Source organism: Dreissena polymorpha, chromosome 2, assembly GCF_020536995.1.
Source record: "Dreissena polymorpha isolate Duluth1 chromosome 2, UMN_Dpol_1.0, whole genome shotgun sequence".
NCBI lineage: Eukaryota > Metazoa > Mollusca > Bivalvia > Myida > Dreissenidae > Dreissena > Dreissena polymorpha.
Window position 1 is genome coordinate 75,775,307 of NC_068356.1, and position 25,367 is coordinate 75,800,673.

The 25,367-nt window shown below is 34.2% G+C and overlaps 2 long non-coding RNA genes across 5 annotated transcripts; one reads left to right on the forward strand and one right to left on the reverse strand.

Annotated features, from left to right (window-relative positions):
- Positions 1–491: 491 nt before the first annotated feature.
- LOC127867673 (uncharacterized) lies at positions 492–19,667 on the forward strand. The gene is made up of 5 exons (XR_008043600.1): positions 492–701; positions 1,620–1,711; positions 2,348–2,393; positions 3,175–3,278; positions 18,526–19,667. It is a non-coding gene; the product is annotated as an uncharacterized LOC127867673 (long non-coding RNA).
- Positions 6,140–18,073, reverse strand: LOC127867675 (uncharacterized). 4 transcript variants are annotated; one of them, XR_008043603.1, is made up of 4 exons: positions 17,768–18,073; positions 9,606–9,754; positions 8,198–8,322; positions 6,140–6,509 (listed from the first exon to the last, which is right to left on the reverse strand). It is a non-coding gene; the product is annotated as an uncharacterized LOC127867675 (long non-coding RNA). The 4 variants fall into 4 exon arrangements; XR_008043604.1 differs by lacking the exon at positions 17,768–18,073 and adding an exon at positions 16,691–17,721; XR_008043605.1 differs by lacking the exon at positions 17,768–18,073 and adding an exon at positions 13,960–15,033.
- Positions 19,668–25,367: the final 5,700 nt, after the last annotated feature.

The window sequence follows — 25,367 nt, forward strand, 5'->3', positions numbered from 1 at the left end:
TGTTGCACAAAAAGGCAGATGATTATGGAATACTTTTCTTGATCATCACCATCATCATCATCATCATCATCATCATCATCATCATCATCATCATCATCATCATCATCATCATCATCATCATCATCATCATCATCATCATCATCATCATCACCACCATCGTCATTAATATTTTGTTTGCTCATATGCCAAAAAAAAAATCCAATTACGTCCGCAACTATAGAATGCGTTCGAAATAATAGGTTTTTACGTAGTATGTTCAACCGTTGAAACTTAGGAACGAAAATCAACTCCACCACTTTAAAGTATATGATAAAGATAATATTTACCTTTTATACAGTCAAATAACAACCAAAACTCATTTTTATAACGCGCCGCAGTAAACAAATATGCCAAACAATTCGATATTTATTTGTTCAGCCTTAAATACCCAACGGGGAAGGATATTTATTTGTCGAGTTAAGGGCTTGATTAGCTTTTCATTTCTTATCTGTTAGTGCAGTTTACGTGTTTGTTTTTCAAGTGTTCGATATTTAAACTTCTCTATTAGGGCGACAATGTAGGAACAGTATGCACATTATGAGCGTGAAAGAGGTTTGGATAAATATTTTCTTCCGAACTGGTGGAGATAGCACTTAATCAGTTGATACTGTATCGAACAAAGTGTATACATGCTTATATGGAACGAATTTAACTTAGTTTAGGTTAGTATGATATTTCTTTTAACTTTAAATTAAAGTAAATTTTTAAATGATGTGTCTGAATTCAATTCGTGTCCTCCGTCCCATACCCCAAGGCCACACAAGCGTGTACCTTATCATGGGTCAATGGTTAATATTTAAATTTAAAATAAGCAACATAAGTTGGGTTTATAATTTAAAAAAAAGAACCACTTCTATATTCATCATTGAATGATTTTCCGTCGTCCATTTGTACGTATTAATTATTGTCTACATATTTTAATGGTAGTAGTAGTGGTGGTGGTGGTGGTGGTGGTGGTGTGGTGGTGGTGGTGGTGGTGGTGGTGGTGGTGGTGGTGGTGGTGGTGGTGGTGGTGGTGGTGGTGGTGGTGGTGGTGGTGGTGGTGGTGGTGGTGGTGGTGGTGGTGGTGGTGGTGGTGGTAGGTAGTAGGTAGTAGTAGGTGGTAGTAGTAGTAGTAGTAGTAGTAGTAGTAGTAGTAGTAGTAGTAGTAGTAGTAGTAGTAGTAGTAGTAGTAGTAGTAGTAGTAGTAGTAGTAGTAGTAGTAGTAGTAGTAGTAGTAGTAGTAGTAGTAGTAGTAGTAGTAGTAGTAGTAGTAGTAGTAGTAGTAGTAGTGTAGTAGTAGTAGTAGTAGTAGTAGTAGTAGTAGTAGTAGTAGTAGTAGTAGTAGTAGTAGTAGTAGTAGTGGTAGCAGTAGCAGCAGCAGCAGCAGCAGCAGCAGCAGTAGTAGTAGTAGTAGTAGTGGTAGCATTTGCAGTAGCAGTAGCATAAATAACATATTTAACATAAAACAGGATCATTAAATGGTAAACTTTTATATTATTATTATAAAAACGTGCTTTATCATTGCATAATAAATGTTTCGGAAAGCATTATTATAACTCAAGCAATATAATTGTTTTATTGTACTATTTTTTTTCCAGAAATCATATAGCTATGGGAGGAACCAGTTTTAAACTAGTCTTTACGATATTTATACTGCTAGTCAACTCCTGCGTCCTCGGTCGTGATTCCGGTAAGTTTGGTTAGTCAGCGATATTGTTATCAAAGCGCTGAGAGGGTAGAACAATGATTTGAAAGTTTGACTTTAATATTGGAACCTATGGGAAATGGAATCAGTGTAATCCAACCTGAAGGAATTCTTATTTAAGTTGTTACTTAAATAAAATATTAGATTAATTAGTGTATGTGTAAATCAATGTTTTCTGATTATGGAAGGATACGGATATTCATCCGTTTTGGAATATTTATTAGCCGGATCATTTAATGTCAAAAGACATAAACACAAAAACATAAAGCGATTATAGGATATGTATTACTTTTATGATTTTCCTTAAAGTTTGTCTCTAAGCAGCTTTATGAATTCGGATCCAGACCTAGTTTTTCCAATATAACGGTTAAGGAAGCATCTAAAAAAAACAAGTACAATCATTTTATTTTCCGATATTCGGTTTGACAATTATAGCCTATTATTATGTCATTGGAACGGACGAAGGATGTAGCGACCAATAACAGCAATACATTGTGTTCATGGTAATTAATACGTATTAAAAAGTATAATGGTATGTTGAATGTAAAACATTTAAAACATAAGTGCCCTTAAATTCATATTTGATAATAAGTATGAGTTTCTGTAATTACGGATTTTCAGATGCTGTCAGCGATGCTCAATCAGCGGACAGTCGAGACGGCCAAAGGTCTGCCCATGTACTCACTCGCTAAATATGAGCCGCGTTCTGAGAAAACTGGGCTTAATGCACGTGCGTAAAGAGTCATCCCAGATTAGCCTGTGCAGTTCGCACAGGCTTATCTGGGACGACACTTTCCGCTTTTATGGCATTTGTAAGTTTCAAGGAAGTCCCTCCTTACAGAAAATCAAGGTTAGGCGGAAAGTGTCGTCCCTGATTAGCCTGTGTGGACTGCACAGGCTAATCTGGGATGACACTTTACGCACATGCATTATGCCCATTTTTCTTAGAACACGACTCATATAGTTCGAATATTTTGCTTAGTTGACTGATGTAGCTCTTTAACACTATTTGGTCTACTTAGCTGTCTGCTGTTTAGGGTTTCAACTATAAGTGCTTTGCCGAAAAACGCATCAATGTGAATACATGTGGGTGTATTCTAGATTCAAGATTCTTTCATTGTGTATTTTACAAATCTACTCAAATTTGGCTTATAAACAAGTGTATTTAACACGATAAACATGATATATTCTGAGTTTAACGTTTTTTAAGGAGATATATAGAAGGAAGGAAAGGAAAATTAAGATAGTGAACTTCTCAAAATGCAGGACGATCTATCTCGTTTTAATTTTTTTAGTATTATAATATTATGTTTAAAAAACTGAACACGAATTGTATAATTTTCTAAAACAATAAATACACGCACACAAACACACACACATGTATTTTACGCTTCGAAACATTAAAAAGTTTAAAACACTCCCGTAAAAAAACAAAAATTATTTTTCAGCACTGCCCAAATTGCCATTATTGTTACCGGCGTCGTTTGTGGACTCGCGGCCATCATGTGCCTAGGCGCCTGTGGGTACTTCTGCTACGCAAAATGCTGCGTAGGTACGTACGCCTTAGACATTATTTAAGTCGCGTTCGCCAACAAATGTTAGAAAAAGCTGTAAACGATTTTTATTCATTTCATTCAGTTTTTGCACCGAAATGAATCATAAAGTTAAGTCCACAAATAGTGTCACCAAGACGAATGTCAAATCTATATTTCAATGATATATCTTTTTTAATACATACGATTTTGTTTTCAAAATAGATAAAAACGTCGATAACATGAACAAAATGGAAAAAAAGATTGAGAAGAAGAGAACCAAAACATCAACGAAATTTATGTTTCATGCAATTGCTCATACGTTTTGTGAGTACTTGCGATAACTCATTCATGTACAAAATACATGTAAAGTGTTAGAAAATCTGTAAACCGCATTGATTTGTTAATACGACACATAGACACATCGATCAGGATAAATCAACTACCTCCGGAATCAATTTTTCTGTAAGATAGGCCTCCATATGGCGCACCAAAGGGGTCGAAACTTTAACTTCTGCTCGAGCAGAAAAAAATGCTGCTCGAGCAGCATTAAAATGCTGCTCGAGCAGGATATTGCTGCTCGAGCAGCAATTTACTGGTCGAGCAGCATTTCAATGCTGCTTGAGCAGCAAAATTCCTGCTCGAGCAGCAATATGCTGCTCGAGCAGCATTTATTTTTAGAATAAGCCATTGAACCCGTCAGCCAATCAAATTTGAGCTTACAAACGGACGACATTAGCTATCTCTACGGAAACGAAATAGACCGGTGAAGCGTCAATAACAGTCAATATTGTCAGATCGTGAGATTTGACGATTTTCACAGTACCCTCGTGATATTGCTCCGATCAGTTGCCGTGAAAAATGTCAGATTGATGAAAAATAATATTTAACGCATTGTTGTTTCAATTCAACTTAATTTCGCGTTTTAACAGCTCGCAGTTATTTTCGGACATCTTTTTTTTCGGACGTTGAACCTAAACACATTGTTCACAACAAAGATATCAAAACAGTAGTTCTAACACCATGCAAACATTTGAATTTTAAAACGATTTTCGTTTTAAATGCTATATATATCGATGATGTACATGCATTACGTTGTAAAGAAATATGGTAATGCTTAATTTACAGTCATGAGTGTTGCAGTTTTTTAATACAAAGATATAGCATTGATTTAAGAAAATACTTTCAGATTATATATATATATATATATATATATATATATATATATATATATATATATATATTATTTCACCTTAAAAAAGTTAAAAACTGATTATGAACCAAATTCAGTTCCACAAATGTTTAATCCCAATCGGTGTTTTTATCATTATTTTAGCTAATTCACATGTACACTCAATTCAGGAAAACTATTGTATTATATTTCACACAATCATATTTACCACTATCATCATTTATTTAACATGTCAATAAGCTCGATTGGTAATTGTCGGTTCGGCTTGGGCAATGCTTTAAAGTACCCCGTGTACTCTTAAGTATACTTTAATGTACCCCGGGTACGCTAAATATTCTTAAACGTACCGTTGGTCTGTCTGTCAGTGCAGTCACTCACAAACTTTTCAGTGCTTTATCTCAGAAATTCAATATAAGTTTTCAACATGAAACTTTATGGGTGTATAAATATAGCTGAGGAGAGGTGCCATGCACAAGAACCATAACCCGTCGCTTTCTGAAATAAGAGTTATTTCGCTTTGTTGTTTTTGTATGATGTAACTAGGGCTATATCTCAGATACTATACAAGATTTTAACATGAAACTTCATGGGTGTATAATTATCAATGCACAAGAACCATAACCGTATACTTTCTTACGTAACTGTTATTGCCCTTTCTTGTTATTGTTATTTTATGATGTAACTTTTTAGGGCTATATCTCATTTATAGAACCATGCATAAGAACTACAACCCTTCACTTTCTTATATAAGAGTTATTGCCCTTTGTTGTTTTTATATGATGAAACTTTTCAGGGCTTTATCTCAGAAACTATAAATACAAGATTTCAACATGAAATTTCATGGGTGTATAATTGTCAATGAGAATAAGTGCCATGCACAAAAAACATAACCCTAGTACATATGTACATGTCTGATGTTACTTTACAGGACTATATCACAGATACTATACACGATTTAAAGATGAAATTTAATGGATGTTAAGATATCAATGAGATGAGGTGTCATGCACAAAATCTATAACCCTACACTTTCTTAAATAAGAGTTATTGCCAATTGTTTTTTTTATGTTGTTACTTTTAAATAAGTGAGATAAGGGTACAACCCTTCAAATAAACTTTTCTGTTAGTTCTGCACCCATCAATAATCAAAATTTATTTGGCGGGGGATATCAATTAAACGAATTTGCTTATTATTAGTCTCAACGTTGAAAAAGACTTAATATTTTAAGTAGCAATGAGAATATAAGACACAACAGACTCATCAGTCATCAGTATTATGTTAACATATCTTTAGTCAGTTACTTAACTAGGGCAAATAAAGTTGAAGTTTATCAGGTGGTCTAAAAGTCCTCACCGCCTAGCAGATAAGTCTACAAAGTATTTTAAAACCGGTTCATGAACATGAAATGATAAGTCATTTACGCCATCGGGATTATTTATTTTAAGTCAATATGTTTTTGGAATCTTAAGGCACTCATTGAAAAATACACCACTACATAAATAAATATCTAGGTCAATTGTGATTCTGTCAAGCAATGATTATCATATCAATTATTATCTCCAGAGTTATTCTTTTTTTGTTGCACTTATCATAATCTAACCATCTGCATTATTTTTGCCAAACAGGTGGTTTTGCAATCTGAGCACCACAATCATCAATATTTTTGTGTGGATATAAAGATGTTATAAAAATGTAGGATTTAAAACCTTCAGTTTTATTGTGCTGTACTTGTTTAGGAGATGTGTAATACCAACTGGCTACTTCTGTTTTCAGAACTAAAAGGCACAGAAGGATTTTATTAATATTTTGTTGAGTTCTCAGATTAATCGAGCCCAAAGCACTTCCTGCTACAAAACATATTTTCGAGCAACAACACATATTGATAATATCCATTTTAATGCCGTGCGGGTCTTTACAGTGGAGTGATCGAGTCACACAGATATGTTTGCCGCACTCCATGAATCAGAAGTCTGCGTCTCACGACTAGTCTTGATAAGCTGAATCATGGGCCTGTCGCAACATTGTGGGATGCTTTTTCATGACCATACATTTGGCAGTCTGGAAATAAAGTAAAAGTCATTCATACTTAGCTTAAAAAACAACAACATTTGTTTGCAATAAGAAAAGCATATATTCACTAGATTAAGTGTTCACAAAAAATACTATTTCTGAAAATAAAATTGCAAGAACGATAGTTTTACAGTGAAAAGTATTCATGTTTTATGCATCATAAATATACAATCACATGAAGACACTGAAAAACAACTTTTCATACAAAATAATATAATGGAGCAAAGAGAATGCTATTTTTCATTATATGACACATTAATAAATTAAAATATGAGTAATCTTCTTGTTTAACCTTTTTTCAGGGTTATTTGACAAAAGTGGGACTCTATAACACAGTCTGATATTACATATGAAATATCGTGTCCTTTATAAATTAAAAGAAAATGCAAGGCTCTAAAAACCAATGCACCAACAGAAAGGTACGATGATTATATTCTACATTCTCCCATTATTTTGTTGAATAAACGTTAATGCAAATCTTTACTTAGCAAACTATAGCTTTGTCACAGACGTGACAAATACCCCCACATGCCGCATTGACACAGACTATTTTGAATGCTGTCTTCACAAAACAAGAGAATCAAATTTATGGCGATTTTTAAGAATGATAATGCCATTATCATTTATGGCCATTTCGACCTTTGAACTCTTGAATTCTTTAGCATGACATGCAGTCCAAATTTATGGCCATTTTTTTTACTTTTGAACTCCAAGTGTGACCTAGACCTTGGAGTCATCAACATAATTCTTTCGCATGACACATCGTCAATCACTGTGAACAAATGAACCATGTATTTTTAAAATCTCACAATAAATGACATAGTTATGGCTCGAACAAGATCATTTATGGCCAATTTTGACCTTTGAACTCACAGTGTGACCTTGACGTTGCAGATATAGACTTAATTCTTTTGCGCGACACACCGTCCAATAATGGTGAACAAATGTGCCAAATGATTTTAAAATCTCACAAGAACAACATAGTTATGGCCTGGACAAGCTCATTTATGGCCTTTTTTAACCTTTGAACTCAAAGTGTGACCTTGATCTTGGAGTTATCGACGTAATTCTTTCGCGCCACACACCGTCCAATGATGGTGAACAAATGTGCCAAATGATTTTAAAATCTCACAATGAATGACATAGTTATTGCCCAGACAAGCTCATTTATGGCCATTTTTAATCTTTGAACTCAAAGTGTGACCTTGACCTTCGAGATATTGAAGTAATTCTTTCGCGCGACACACCGTCACATGATGGTGAACAAATTTGCCAAATGATTTTAAAATCTCACAATAAATGATAAAGTTATGGCCCGGACAAGCATTTGACCCTTGAACTCCAAGTGTGACCTTGATCTTGGAGATATCAACATACTTTTTCACGCAACACACCGTTCCATGATGGTGAACAAATGTACCAAGTTATTTAAAAATCTAACGATTAATGACATAGTAATGGTCCGGACAAACTTTCGGTTTAAAACACACTAAGTGACCTCGTGACCTAGTTTTTGACCCAGCATGACCCATATTCAAACTTGGCCTAAACATCATCAAGATACAACTTGTGACCAAGTTTGGTGAAGATCGGATGAAATTTCGGGACAGACCGACAAACCGACCGACAGTACCACAAAGTGACTCCTATATAGAAATATAAAGCTAATTTATTACCATCAATGCAAACACTCCACAGCTGTTTCCATGGCGCTGTTTGTTGCAAGGTGGCGCTTTGAACTCTGAACTGAATTTTTTCCAAGCCATCGTTCACAATTTGCGCTCGTTGACACATGAACTGGCTGCAACAAATATTTTGTTGGTAAAAATCAACAAAAATCATGTGCCTATATACTTAAGTGGTACTTTATCTATACCAAATTGTTTTGGTAATCAGTTTTCAAACATATATATATATATATATGTGAATCTCTTAACACATTATTGGAAACACATAAGTGTGAGAGATAGGACACAATAATAAATAAGAATGAACTAAGAAAGCAAGCTTAAATTTATATATAGCCTATCATTTTTAAAGTGTTGGTGGTCATAACAATTTAATATTTAAGATAAAGATCCAAATATAGAAAACAAATAAGATTTACAAAGTTTTTTGAATATCTTGTTTGGTATATTGCCTGATGAATGATAACTGGAACTGGCCAAAAAAGCTCCCTAAATGTGACCTTTGATCTCTTGTTAAAGCATGCGCTGCAGCTTCTCAACATGGAGAACATAATTATGTGGTAAGCTATATTAAAAATGGCATATTCAATTATCGAATCACAGTTTGGATAAGCTCAGAGACACACATAAAATGCACATACACCAGCTGCTACTGTGACTGCTATATCAAGCAGGTAAGACAAACAAGATGCGTTTGTGAAACACAATGTCCCCCTATATGACGTTTGACCTTGAAGGATGACCTTGACCTTAACCCTTCACCACTCAAAATGTGCAGCTCCATGAGATACACATGCATTTAAAATATAAAATTGCTAGCTTCAATATTGCAGAAGTGACATTGCATGAGCAATTTTGACCATATATTTGACCTTGAAGGATGACCTTGACCTTGACCTTTCACCACTCAAAATGTGCAGCTCCATGAGATACACATGCATGCCAAATATCAAGTTGCTATCTTCAATATTGCAAAAGTATTCATAAAATAAGCGATTTGGGCCACATATATTTGACCTCTGACCTTGAAGAATGACCTTGACCTTTCACCACTCAAAATGTGCAGCTCCATGAGATACACATGCATGCCAAATATCAAGTTGCTATCTTCAATATTGCAAAAGTACTCATAAAATGAGCGATTTTGGCCACATATATTTGACCTCTGACCTTGAAGGATGACCTTAACTTTGACCTTTCACCACTCAAAATGTGCAGCTCCATGAGATACATATGCATGCCAAATATCAAGTTGCTATCTTCAATATTGCAAAAGTTATTGCAAATGTTAAAGTTGGCGCAAACAGACCAACCAACCAACAGACAGGGCAAAAAGAATATGTCCCCCACTACTATAGTGGGGGACATAAAAATGAATTACAGCTTTGAACCTTACCAGAACAAATCGAACAATGCCTTGTTGTTACCACCCAACGAGTCGTAAATGGTTACAGTCCTGGACATAACACTTGCAAACAGCAAAACCCAGTGATTGTTGCCTTTACATTGTGGCAGCATAAGTAGATCATACATATTGAAGTCCACCTACAAAATGTGAAATTATAATGTACCTTAAACAATGTATACATTACTAAACAGTGAGAAATTTGCTCAAATTACTTCAAAGAAGTATAGTGGCATGCTAGAATCAAGTACAGTTTAAGTTAACAATAAAACAAAAGATTGTCAGGCAATATGGTACTCCTGGAACAACTTTGTAGAGGTCATCATTTGAAAAGAACATGTAGAATTTATGAAGAACCACCACTTTTACATAAAAATTCATGTCATGTAAAACGAAGACTTTGGCATTCATATCTCACAGACATATCAAGTCATTACCACTGCCACCTTCATCAACATAATTATTGGACACATAGAGAACTACTATATCTCACTACATACAAAATGTGGTAGCCCTAGATCCTACAGTTAAGGACAAGGACGCACGCAGGCACGGACGGACGCACGCATGACGGACACAGGACTATGACATACGCCTCGCTGGCCTTTGGCCAGTGGAGCTAAAAATCAATTAAGGAAGGGAGGGAGCACCCCTCACTAACCCAACCATAAAGGCCCCTGGGCATCTGAAATATGACCACAAGCACTAATAATCATATAATAATGATAAAACCCGGTCACCACTACAATTGTTATGATTGCGAGATATAATGTAAACATTTGCATTACAGGTCAATCTTTTTTCTTCAAGCCCAACACAAAATAACAATGCAAAATTAAAGTTTTAAAGGTTTTCAATGGGTACAAATAGGGTATTTATCTGGACATTGGAAACGTTGAAATACATGAAAATATCATCAAACAACTTAAATGTATTTCATTGTTAAAATATGTTTTTCTTGATTTTTCTCCAAACTTTACACAAATATGGGTGATTTCAAAAATATAAACTAGAAATGGCGCGGTTGAGGCCGACGTGTATCCCCACGCCGCATGTTTGACCCAGGGCTCCCCCAGGGTTGGTAATGGTTTTATGCATAGTTGAGATTGAACGTATTGTCATAAGAGAAGTTCGGTATCAATTAGATGTGAATCGGTGTAGAAATGAAGATATTATAGTAAAAGGCAATTTTGGGTGGGCGTGGCCTATGTGGGCGGGTGCCCCAGGGTTGGTTATGGGGCCATGCATAGTTGAGATTAACCATAATGTCATAAGAGAGGTTCAGTATCAATTTGAAGTGAATCGGTGTAGAAATGAAGAAATTATAGTAAAAGGCAATTTTGGGTGGGCGTGGTCTATGTGGGCGTGGCCAATGTGGGCGGGGCACCCCAGGGTTGGTAATGGGGCCATGTATAGTTGAGATTATCCGTATTGCCATAAGAGAGCTTCAGTATCAATTTGAAGACATTCGGTGTAGTCTCCGGTGCACTCAAAATATGCAGCTCCATGAGATACACATGCATGCCAAATATCAAGTTGCTATCTTGAATATTGCAAAAGTTATGACCAAGGTTAAAGTTTTGGGACACACACACATACAATGACAGACAGGCGAAAAACAATATACCCCCGATCTTTTGATCCAGGGGCATAAAAATGAGTAAAAATCTCTGACCCGGCCCCACCCCAACCCACATAACTTTTGACCCAGGGGTCAGATCAAAATTCCAAATAGTGCAGGGTCGCACATATGCTCATAGCTACCATGTGTGTAAGTTTCAAGGTTCTAGTGCTTATAGTGTAGGAGGAGAAAGTGGCCAGGACGGACAGAAGACGGAGATAACCACAATATCCCCACTTTTTCTCCGAAAAGCGTTAGGATATTGAAGCCTAAATGAAAAAATTTCTCAAATTTTAGATGTTAAGTTATGGCAACAGTTTTGTTTGTATTGCATAGGGAAAGGGTTCAAGTTTTATAAATGAGTAGGGCCGTTCTGTCAGATGTAATCACTTTTTCACAACAAAAGATGTTAACCAAATGTTTTGATTTTTTTTTTATAAATGTACATGTCTTTTGCACTTAATAAAATCCCATTAAAACATGTTATCAATATTTTGTGTGTTTTGTCAACATGCAGTATGTTCTTAAGCAAAATTTAAATACAAAATCAGAAGTGTTCTAAAAAAAAAATATGGAAAAATTAAATTTTCATGTTTTTTAACACATATTTTTCAAAACTATACTCCTAAAAGTTTTTTACCTGGCCTCAAAGCAGTGTATCTTAAAGGAAAAACTCAGATTTATCAAAATATAGGATGACCTTCAAATATATGTGAAGTTTTTTTTTATTATATAAGAAAATCTGCAAAAACTAGCTTTTGCCAAAACTGTATACAATTTTCAAACATGTGTACACTTGGGACACTTACATGACTTTTGTATACAAGTTAAATAAGCAAACCATTCAACATATATAAATACTTTTTAAATTTGTATTACATTTGACTATACAAATTAATGTTTCCCCAAATAATGTTCTGTGTCCGTTTGATGATTTAAGGTTGATGTTTAGAGATTTAAGGTTATTTGTACTCGACAACTTTAGTTATCATTTATTCTAAGAAATACCCAAACAGTCAGTAATATAGAATACAAATTAAATTTGCATAAAATATTCTTATAAAATTATAAGATAAGTTACAGGGAACTTGAATTGTTTGCTGAAACGATCTAGCATGATTTTAGGCCAAATCTGTACACTTGGGACATTTTCAAAATGGATGAAAATCTGAAGAAAAATAGCATAACTTTTATATGTATTTCATTTGAGGTATTTTTGTGGCCCTAAATATGTTTATAACCGATGGGATATCAGAGGCATAAGGAATCTCCATAATTATGCAGTCTGTCATAGATCTGTATTTTCAATAAAACAACACATATATTTCACAAATTGTAGATACATTTGACCTGGTTTTAAATATTTTTCACATAGTTGTATATATTTTACTTTGGTTTCATAATTTATCTTGTTCTATATAATAAAGATCTATTATAAATTGCTCTCTATATGCTGGAGATCTATATGCTGGGCATTGTTCTCTATACAAATGGGTAGCATACCTTGTTCTCTACATATCAAATGATGTTCTCTACATATTAAACATTGTTCTCTATGGCATTGACCTTGATCTTTAAATATAAGACATTATGCCTCTTCTATATGTTGGAATTTGATATATATATAAGACATTGCTCTCTATACTTGAAGTTGATCTAATATTGTGTTCTCTATATATTGGACGCTTTTCTATAAATATTGAACATGGTTCTGTATACAAATACATGTTTATATTTTTTCATAACAGTTGACCTCGTTTTCTATAATATGTGTCTTGTTCTGATAAAACTGGGCTAAATTCATGTGCGTAAAGTGTCGTCCCAGATAAACCTTTGCAGTCCGCACCGGCTTATCAGGGACGACACTTTCCGCTTAAACTTGATTTTTGGTAAGAAGGGACTTCCTTCAAACTAAAAATACCATAAAAGCGGAAAGTCTCGGCTCTGATTAGCCTGTGCAGTCTGCACAGGCTAATCAGGGACGAGACTTTACGCACATGAATTAAGCCCAGTTTTCTCAGAACAAGACACATATAATTCACTGTTCTATATTTAGACCTTGCTCTCTATATATTAAACATTATATTCTCTATATATCGGACCTTGTTCTTTATAAATTAGACCTTGTTCTTTTTATACTTTATACATTAAACACGATGTCCTCTTACTTGACCTTCCTCTGTAATACAATATATCCTCTATATATTTTGGTAATGTGTCATTAAAAATGAATGAAATAATAATAAGTGCTGTACCGTTGTTTATCGAAGGTTTTAACATGGTTTTTAGTTTAGATGTGTAGGAATTGTACCACAAGGGTGACAGTCTGCGTGGTTTAATTATAAGTGTCTGAAAGACTTTTTCATCCATCATATTTGACCATGTTCAACTTTTATATTGGCTTTTTTTCAGTTGCTTTTGAATGCTTTATTAAATCAAAATTTAATCATTAATTCCGCTATAATGTAAGTTTGTTTTCACTTTCTTGAGGTTTATAAGAAAAACATTCATTTTGTGTCCCAAGTGTACATGTACAACATTTAATAACCAACTTCAGGCTAACATTGAAGATAATTGGAGAAACATTTTGATTAAAATTGACATTAATTTGAGAAGAGGAAACGTGTTTTTGTAATAATGTTATGGTAAAGTCAAATATAATTCCCACACATTATCATTTATATGCTTATATTTTTCTTCTGAAGACAAAATATGGAGACATACCCATATAATAAGAGTAGTTAACCCCCAGAGTGAAGACAACACCTTTTTCTCTTGGAGATTACATCTTCTGTGTACTTCTTTCCAGAAAATTAGTGCCTTTGTTTATTTTTTAAAAGCTATCACCTGTCCATCAAACATGATAAAAAATTCGTACACTTGGTACAATGCAATATTTGTCTTGCAAAAAAAGTTCACAAGGTTTTGGCATCAAATTTTCAGTACATCTAGTGATAAGCATTAATGGTTTGAAGAAAATGATGTAAAACCTTGAAAATTCTATCTTATGAAAAATTTAAAATAACTTTCTTGCAAAATGTACACTTGTGACAGGGACAAATTCTGACCACATTTAGTATTCAGCTGTTCAAAATTTACATGAACAAATAATTGTATAAATACCTGTACAAATGTGTAGAAAAAACATGTGACAGGTTAAAAGGACACTTTTTGCCTATAAATATTGAAGCACTTTATGATCCCATCTCTTAATATACATGAAGAGAGTTGAAAATTGTGGCACAAAATTGACAAGAACATCATTGCTTTGAACACTTGCTACAAAAGATATCAACCTAAGTAAGAAGCATTGTTTTATTTTTCTTAAAGCATATGAATTTTTATATTCATTAAATGATGGCAATACCTAATATTTCTGAAAGTTTTATTGAAGTATAGAATTGAAAATTGCCTTTTACATAAAATGTCACGCAAAACCAGTACACTTGGGGCAATTTTAAGGATATTTTTCAATATATTTTGTTAATGAAGAAAGTTATTGAGAAGAATTTTCACATTTAAGTTAATCACATGGAAACACTTCTGTAAGATAGAAAAAGAACTCAAACATGCTTAATGGTAAGAAAATAAATGCATGTTTTATTTAGGCTTCATTAATTTTTAAATCACCCATAGGATATGATGCGGCATTTGTCTTTACGGAATATAAAAAAAATCAATCATTTTTACCCGTAAGTTGGCGCTGTAATAAATTTGCTATTCTGTGTGCTCTTTTACCAAGCTTGATTAGGAATTTTTGAAAACGCGTCATGGAGATTTTCTTTCACCATTAAAAATAATAGTTCACGGATTCAAACTATATTTCCTGATTAATATGTTGCTACAGTGGAATCCTGTTCTTAGCATACCATGTCAGCCAAAATTATGCTAATAACAGGAATATGCTATTAACCGGAACACACATTTTAGCATAAATATAGCAACTGGGGGCATACAATAAGTCAAATCTGTTAATAATTGATCGTCAAAGTGAAATTTAAATTCAACATTGTATATGATTGATGTTTAAGATAACTATTTATCAAATGGAATTGTATTCTTAGGTATTTGCATTTGCATTTGAGCATATTTTTGCAAATTTAAAGCATATTTTCTTGGCATTCTGAGAATGTTCTATGCTATAAAGACTTTAAGTGAATTCTGAATATTGGGGTTAAAAATTATGCTATTAATAGAAGAAAAATACATTAAAATTTAAGAATTAATCTGTGCTTTGACATTCTATATGCTAATAACAGAAATATGCTATTATCAGGTATGTTAATAAGCGGAATCCAGAAATTATCCTTCAGTCTGACAGAATTTCGTAGCCTGTCAGACCAAACATCTGACAGATTATTTTACATTTTGCGGTGTCTGACTTGGCTTCTCACTTTTGAGTACATGATGCTAAATGTTTTAGATTCAACACTAGTTTCCTCAACCTCAGGACACCAGAGCTCCTGTGATGCAAATATACTTAAAGAAATAAATTTTTTTCCTGCAAATTGTGTTTAGTTCCTCACTTCTTGTAAAAAAAAAAAACCTGTTACCCTCCGATTGACTGTCAATTTAAAAAGCAAACTTCAATACATATTCCTGTTTGTATTCTTGTATGAAAATGTCCACATCATATGGGCGTAGTTATATGGGGACTGAATATTCAAATACTGGTTCTAGGCCCAGGAAACGGACTCGAAAGCATTTAAAATAAGTAGGAATTACTTTCTATGCAATCGAGCTAAAATAAATAGGTTTAAACTAATATTCAAATACATGTAGGTTAAGAAGTACAGTAAATGACATGACAAAATGCTGTTAGAACATATCATCATTCTTAATTCTAAACCAGCTATACATGACATTATTCTTAAGAGGGGCATTTCAGAATAAAGATAAAAAGATACAAACGATTCGCAATAGAAAAATTATTTACTGCAAATATTTTTTATCGAAATTATTTCCGTCAAGACATGTTGTACAATAGCATGCCATGGTTAAAATGAGTGTGTAATACAATGCCTAAACTCTTTCTGCAAAGTTTGGGAAGTCTGCTTAAGGGACATTTAAATGGAAGGACAGATGAAAGGTAACTCATTATAGTGCCACCAATGTAATTATTATGCAATTTTTTCGCAGTTCAGAGCTGAAAATAACATCCCAGATTTTAATTATGCACTGCCAAGTTATTCAATAAATAGTAAATTGTAAGCATTTCAATTATGAAAAATTAAACAACTTGTAATTCAGACACAACTCACATTTTACCTGTTGTTAGCTTTGAACAAGCTTATTGGCCTCGGTGAAAAATAATTTACACTGAAGTTGAGAAAAGTCCTCGCGAACTCAGTGCCCCAGATAATTATTTGGGAAATAGGGTTTTCAACCATTGATTTTGAAAAATAGGGTGATTCCATTCTTCATATAGGGTAAAATGAGTAATAAAAATGCATACCTTAAAATAATTGCTGATTTACTTCCGTTGACGCTGCACACTTGTATTGATTCAATAGAACTGTAAACTATCATCATAAATTTAAAAAAACTGATGTTTCGTAATATGTTTAATCCTTGAAACTGTCCATGATATAAACTTTAAAAAATGTCGACAATTTCTAACTTCTTTTTATACTTTTGACAGGTTTGTTAAGTCACAGACTTTCCATCATGTTTTTTGGATGTCAACTCATTTGCTGTATACACAGTTTTTAACAAAATCGATAACACGAATGATTCGGCACTGATTGCCTCTTGCTTTCTTGATTCGAAAAAGTTTGCGATCGGCTGATATTTTGGCGCAACAATCTCGGACGTCTATCGACCTCTCTTAGCTATTTTTATTTCGCATTGTAATAGAAACTGAAAGTACAGACGCTTTACAAATACATGCACAATGAGCGACGAATTAGGTCAGATTGAAAACGCATAGCGTTTGAATAACTAATTACTATGACCGTTTGCTGAGCTTGCTGAATGTAAGCGTCACCGCATTACGATAACAATTCCAAAGAGAAAATAACTAAAATGAGCAAAGCATTTTTAATCGAAGTTTTGTATTGTTAATTTGACGAATTTGCGTAAAAGTCAAATTGGTTGCGTTTTCAATACTCATGATATTGTATTTCTTTGCATTTTTAAACATTTTAATAGGGTGAAAGACGCAGATACGCAGCTTATCTGGGGCACTGAGAACTGGTTAACAGACATAATATTTTGGATAATTGTAAAAGTTAGGACAGCAGATATACATGTATGGGGAGAACGAGAAACGTAAACAATGTTAACCAGAAAGGCACAATCACAGGCAATCGGCACCTGTGTCGGAAGCAATTATTAAGAATCATTAAGAAAGTAAATCGATAGACACAGAGAACCTACACTTGCGCACCCATTGAGCAATTCTTATCAGTCATCGTCGTGATTTTCGCAAAAGTTTTAACAGCCGTTAGACATTTATGGTCGATTTTCTTATTAAGCGAATGGCAACAATTTTTTGATCGACTAGTTTGCAGACAAAATATAAAGCACTTACCGCGTGTCACTGTTAAACTTTATACAGGTCGTCACATAAACTTGCAGAAGATGTGAAAAAGGCACCATAATGGTGGCAGCCATTTTTTCAAAACAAACCAGTTTCGCACCATGTGGCAAATATAACAAGAGCTCTGATTGGCTAATGCCATAATCTAAAAATAAATGCTGGTCGAGCAGGATTTTTCTGCTCGAGCAGAAAAAATGCTGGTCGAGCAGTAAATTTGCTGCTCGAGCAGCATTTTGCTGGTCGAGCAGCATTTAAATGCTGCTCAAGCAGCATTTTTTCCTGCTCGAGCAGAAGTTAAAGTTTCGACCCCTTTGGTATCCCATACCTCCAATCGTGATACATTGACTATCTCGGAATGTTCCGATTCCAATTTAAGCAATAAATCGTCTGTCGATCCAGAGTAATAGACACATTTCTGTCCTAACTACGATTTTATGTTTCGGTATAGTCGTGAACTTGATATTATCGAATAAGCAACAAAATGTTGACGAATGTGACAAATTTATAGGTGGCCAATTAAAAGTTATTATTATTCCTCGTTCATTTTCATGTATTGGTTAACAATTTCGACAGCAAAATATTGACTGAAAATTCGTATAAAACTCGCTTTAAGTATCTCAAAAACAAAATATGGACATAACTTAAAATCAAATCTGTTTCACCTGAGATTGTTAAGCATAATTATATAAGGGTACAATTTAAACAAGGATGTTCGTTACAGGGAGTTATGAAATCATCTTATATTGCAGAGGAATTCATCATCTAAGAGCAGCAAGGGAGCAGAAAACAAATTACAAGCACAACAATCATGAAAGTAGTTCCAGTGGAAACCGCGACGTGAATTACGAAGAGGCGTAATTCGACTGGAGCTTCCACGAACAACTTGATGTGGCAAGCGAGCCATACTGTGCCTTGATTGTCGTATGATATGGCGTCTTTAAACTTAAATCAGCGCCTTTCCCATTTCGTGATGGTTGTTGCTCGCTTCTTAACTTTTCCAAAACGGCGGACCAAGCATTCTGCCTATTTGGTGTTTGAAATTCAGTTCTCCTTTGTCAATATACATGTTCCTTTTACTTTCTAACACACAAGTTTCTTATATTTTTTATTTGATTTTAATCGTCCATAGACCTTGGGTATTTTAGGCATCTAATGTCTTCATATACATTTTAGTGTGCTTCAATATGTCGTTAATACGATTGCATTTCATTCCGATATAGTATTTTGTTTATTACACGTGAAAAGCGTTCGGACTGATATTCGACGAATGAACATGATGCAAACCTACGTAAAGTTTCCTTTTCTGCTTTTTGTAAAAAAATGCCCCCTCTACACTCGAAGATTATGCAAGGAATGTATCCAATTTATCATAAAACACTGTAATGACAGACGTATGTAATTGTACCATATACGTCGTGTAAATATATATATATAGATGATTCTAAAAATATAACTTATAATACAACAATTTAGTTATATATTTTTCATGCTGAATATGACGACTACTTATGCCAAAAGTAGTATTGTTTTAGCCCACGTATCATCATGAATTGCTTCATAATTTTGGTTACCGTTATCAACAATTCATCCATAGCCGGTGCTTTTTTATAAAAAAAGTTCGCCACTTTTTTATTTTATCTCAAAACAGATTGTCTAAACAAACCTGATTTAGTTTGTGCACGCACAATCACTCTAAATGTGTCCCATAATAAATGTTATGTAATACCATTAAACAATCGGTAATTTTGAATACCATGTATTATATACTCTATGTATTATATAATGTATTACGCTCGTTTTGTTTGTTTGCTTATTTTGTTTTGAACTGTTTTTGTAATTGAACTTGTGCTGTGTTCTAAGTTTTTATGTATAAATATATGCAACCCACATATGTATGAAAAAGTTTTGTTTTAGCGCCCAAGAAGATCAATAATGTATTGTTTTTATTCGTATATCTTTTGAATACACCGGTTTACACACACAAAACATCAACATATTATATAAAATGTCAAATGCAACTGTCGCTATTACATGCGATGCAAACAAATTGACCCAGTTCTTCTGAGGACTATTGGAAATAAGAAACAAAAAGGAATGATATTATTTTAAAAAACACACCCATAAAGGTATCTTTTTCAAAATAGTATCCCCTGCCCACGATAGATAGCACGATGGGCTGGTCGCCCTATGATTGTGCGCTCAAATAATGTTCCCTTTTCCTGCCGATGTTTTGGTACATTATAAATTAAGAGACTGAATGACTGTTTTTTTTTACCAAACTTGTATTCGCTGAATTAATATGTGTCTTGTTCTGAGAAAACTGGGCATAATGCATGTGCGTAATGTGTCATCCCAGATTGGCCTGTGCAGTCCGCACAGGCTAATTAGGGATGACACTTTCCGCCTAAACTTGATTTTCGGTAAGGAGGAACTTCCTTAAAACTAAAAATACCATAAAGCGGAAAGAGTCGTCCCTGATTAGCCTGTGCGAACTGCACGGGCTAATCTGGGACGACAATGTACGCACATGCATTAAGCCCATTTTTCCCAGAACAAGGCACTTATGCACTTAATTATATTTGTAATTCGTTTGCAGACTGTGAACATATTGGAGAACAATATGAAAGTATGTTGATTTGTCGTTCTATATATAATATAAACACACAAGAAATACAAATACACATGGCAATTCTGACATAAGTTTTAGGAGTTAAGAGGGTAAATAAATAAAACACATGCTGCGTATTTTAAAATAATCTGTCGTCTATGTACTCTGCACTAAAATAGGGTATGAGCGCTTAACGCGAAAACTACTACTTCTACTTTTATATAGTTATTAATTTCCATTTGTTCTCGCGGGGATTACAATGCTGTAACGCTGTTAAAGTTGTTCTTTTAAACGCAGTAAATGGTAACAAAAATTCTGTTTTAAATTTGTATTACACCTGAACTAGTGTGATATTAAAAATATTGACATAACTTGTTAGTGGATAAAATTTGAAGGGAAGTCACCCTGGTAATTTTGCCGTGTTAATAATATAGCTCGAAACGCTTAGCTCCCTTATCAATAGAAAGAAATTGTCCCTGTATCTAAACCATAAATATTTCACTGCTCTTTTTATTTTGTATTGCAGTCGCACTGCAGATTGAAATATAAATGTATAGGATAAATAGAAATAAGTCCAACTATGCAGTGATGATCATTAAGCTTCTTACCAGGAATACAAAATAAGGCTTTCATGTGAAAGCATTAAATTGTACACATGCTCAGTATATCAAAGGGGTTTGACCCGAGTAAACACGAGCCAAATACTTGTTGTGCGAAATCACAAAAATATGTAAATTTCGGGTTCAAGTACGATGAAGACACTTCTCATAGTACAGGTACAAGTACACACTTATGTCTCTATATGGCATCGTAGTAAATCGATAATAAAACGTTAAGCAATTTGCTAAACGTGTTTTTTTACATTAGTGTTTAAGCCATATTGGATGTTTTTCGTACTGAAAAATTTCAAAATCATCAGAATACATTTCTTTAAAATTCTCTATAAGATCCTTTGGAAGTGAATTATATGCATTTCTCATCGACTGTTCGCGCTGACTAGTCCATTTCTTTAACGTTTTCGTGTCAGTTGCCTTCCTCACATTAATCACAGTTTGGATCATTTTCTCTTTGAACTCATTTTCTGACTTGATGTTTAAAAACGTTTCCGCTGGAAACGGAAGTGTTGAACCTAAATAGCCATTATGCTGGAAAACGACCCACACGCGACGGCAAATTTCCACAAAATCGAAACATTTTCTATTTTGCCCGTTGTAGTTTACAAGTCGCTGTATGATATTAATGTTGTACTCAACCAGCGATATAATTTCTGTTATTTCCTGATTTAGATATTTATCTTCCGGGATTCTGCCCAAAAGACCAACGCTCGCCAAAACAAGGTCCGCGTCTTTTCGGAAACTTTCCACTTTTCCTAAAACATCAAAATCAATTGTGCAAGGATCGCAATTCCATACGGTTGGCACAAAATGCTCGTTTAGTTTCGTGTTTCGAAATTGATAATTAAACGAGACGAATTCTTCGAACGTGACGTCATGTCCACATTTTGTTGACTTCTCACTTGGGTTAGACCTGATCTTGGGTACAACATATTTTGCGGCCTGGTACCAGAAATCGGGTAAATAGTATTTATCCAGATAAGCGGACCAAACCTTGGCGTATGGATCCCGCGAGAACATGAATTTCACGGTGGGTTTTATGAGAAGGTACTCTTCTGGTGCTCTCATCCCCACGTCAATCACACGCGTCATTTGGGCGTAGTGGACCTCCATTCTGCCGATGTCGGTCGGATATATGACGTCATTATGTAGGTAATCCTTCTCGATGAATCTGAATTTAGAAAAAAAAACACACATTGTTATATTCTTTAGGTAAAAACATACAACCCTTTTCGCATGGCCGTGTTCCACGCACAGCTCAGCAATGCCTTCATTACACATATATATCATAACAAATAATATTCGATCATCACGTTGTGTGTAATGAAGGCCTGGGTGAGCTGCGCTCGGAACCAGTACCGGTGAGTAGGTTGTTTTTATGTAGTTTTTTTTAGCTGTGCCATAAATATATATATATATATATATATATATATATATATATATATATTTTTTTTTTCAAATCGAAAATATCCAACAAAGGATTGTGTAGTAAGCTGACAATGTCATTCTTTGCAGCTAACATCTCCCACAAAATAGGGTATGTATGTTAGCTAAATTTGTTTTCGCGTTAACTGTTTTTACGATTATGAATTAAAAAAAATATGCAATAACATGCAGAAAACCTCCAAATCGTCAATATTTTTTTTACTTTAAGCATTTAATTCAAAGGTGATTTAGCGTATATTTTTGAAAGCAGAAAGAAAGATCGCAAAAAGAGAACCCTCGACTTTGAATCACCCAAACAGTTTGTCGCATGCACTCTCTTAGAACGTAAGAATGCATATATTTCATTTTTATTGAAATTTAAATGTATTTGAAATTTGAATGCTTACTACTTTATTGAATCATTAAGACGATGTTCTTATGTATCAGTCTAAATAAAATGTCTGTTTTGTTTTTCGCGTTCACACACTTTGAACGTTGTTTGCGTTTACTCACTAGAATTGTATTCGCCATCAATCAATTGAAACGTTGTTTGTATTGATTGACAAAGCATGTTATTCGCGTTCACTTACTTAGAACGTTGTTGGCGTTAACTAACTAAAATGTTATTCGCGCTCACTCACTCAGAACATTTTTGTATTTACTCATTTAGAATATCTTCGCGTTCACTCACTAAGAATGTTATTTGTGTACAATATTGTTAACCAATGCTATATGAAATGAACTTTCGTAAACAAAGTATTTCAAGTCAGTACAAGTTTTCGACGGCAGTGGAATAATATCAAAACCAATCGCCAAAACAAGTTATTTCCAACGTTTATCGAAATTTTCTTTCTATATGACTATTTAATGCATGATAGTTTCCCTCATTTTTATTTTTATAAAATATCGTTCCACAAAGTTAGGAAATTAATACATTAAAACGATCAACTAAAACGTATTACCAAAACAACCAATCCATAACAACAAGTTTACCTCAAAATACGCTTCCAATGTGTGCAACCAACTTTAGGAACCACGCAAAACGAAAGTGAATACGACGGGGCGATAAGGACGTCTTTCGGATTGCTTGAATTCCAACCTCTATTTCGCTTTTCGCACACCTGTGTCACCCACCTCCTCCTGTTCTCGTTTGTTTGAATGATAACGTCGCTGATATTCGAATCTATGCGGTTTTGCTAAAAAATAATTGTGTGAACAGTTAAGTAATAGTGGTTGGTGTGGATGTGGCGGTGCCGGTGGTGGTGTTGGATGTTGATGATGATAGTGATGGGATCCTACTATCATATTAACAATATTTTTTATGATGATGATTCAGATGCTGCTGCTGATGATGATATGCTGCTACTGATGATGATTTATTTTTGTCTACTCCCTCATTTGCAATCATTTTTTATCGAACCTACCTTAATTTGTTCTTCACTTATCCTTTTAACCGGTCCTGAAAGCAGACAAGTAAGTATCAATAAGACGGTGTACATTTCATTCAAAGAACATTCACCAATGAAGAACAATACAGAATGTTATGGCCAATAGTACATATTATAAAAATAATTCGGTTATGAAGACGATTTTGTTTTATTCTCTGTGTGTACATGTATTTCGCAGTTTATGAGGTCGTTTTTGTTCTTGAGACTCCTTAACCCATTTACGCCTAGCGTCTAGAAAAAAGGCCTTGGCAAACAGCGTAGACCCAGATAAGACGCCGCATGATGCGTCGTCTCATCTGGGTCTGCGCTGTTGGCTTAAAGAAATTTCTGTAAGAAATATTCTAAATATAAAAATAAATATACTAGACATACCCAATGTTGGAAATGAATTGATCCAATTTAGAAGGATGTGATAGTCCACTGGGCATAAATGGGTTAATGTGAGGGCTCGGTGTGTCTCCCTTAACTTCTACTTAATAAAACTACTACTATCACTAAACTTAGTAAGTATTTTGAAGTAAAGCTGCAATTTTAAACTGCATGTTTAACTTATTTTTTTTATTTGGGATTGCCTTGTTCTGTGAATGCATAAGGGTCGGTCGTTATGTTTCGGTGACTGTACAGTTAGGTTAACTTTTCTTGTTCACGTTAGTATTGAAAGTAAATTCAATAAATAAGAACAGATGTGTTTCTGTTCCAAAGCTTATAATGCCTTTAAGGCTTCTAATGCAGTGTAAATATAGCTTATTTTATTTAAAAGCGAAACCTTTTTGCTTAATAACGTATTTGAAGTATTTTAAACAGTATTCACATGAAACAAAAAGAATACAATGTGGCATAAGTGAAATAACGCATACCCCGGTATGCTAGAGCAAACTGAATTGTGCAGTGAATCTACACTTTTGACAAGTTAACGCGACCACGTGCAATGCATATATATTTGAATAATCGCCTGTTTGCGGTGTAACTTTTAATAACCGAATATTGAGAGTCATACATTAATTATTTTACATACTCGATGGAATGTCACGGAATAAGACCTGTTGTTTTCACGGCGATGATGCATAAACTCAATAATCATAGCCGATGTTTCAATGAAATATTCTTTCACATAAAGTAATCCTAATGTTTTTTGATTTGGTTGGCTATAACTTTTATTGCACTGATACAAAGAAGGTAACAGCGCACTTAGTTATATTAAACCTCTGTATTCGGATTTAAAATTCCACACGATAAATTCTGGTGGGGTAAAAATCTGATTATTAAGATCATAAAGTAAAGGCAGTCATAAGCCACATAGCGACATAGCAAATAACAGGGCAACTGCCATAAGTGTGTTGTTTATATCAGGTGAGGTTAAGAATTAAATAAAGGGGATGTTTGACGTTTACGAACACCGTAAGTTTATATCGTGGTACATTCCTACAGAATAATTAGGCGAAATTCAAAACTGGAATCCAGACCTTTAATACTTAAAAATGTAAAGATCGGGTGCC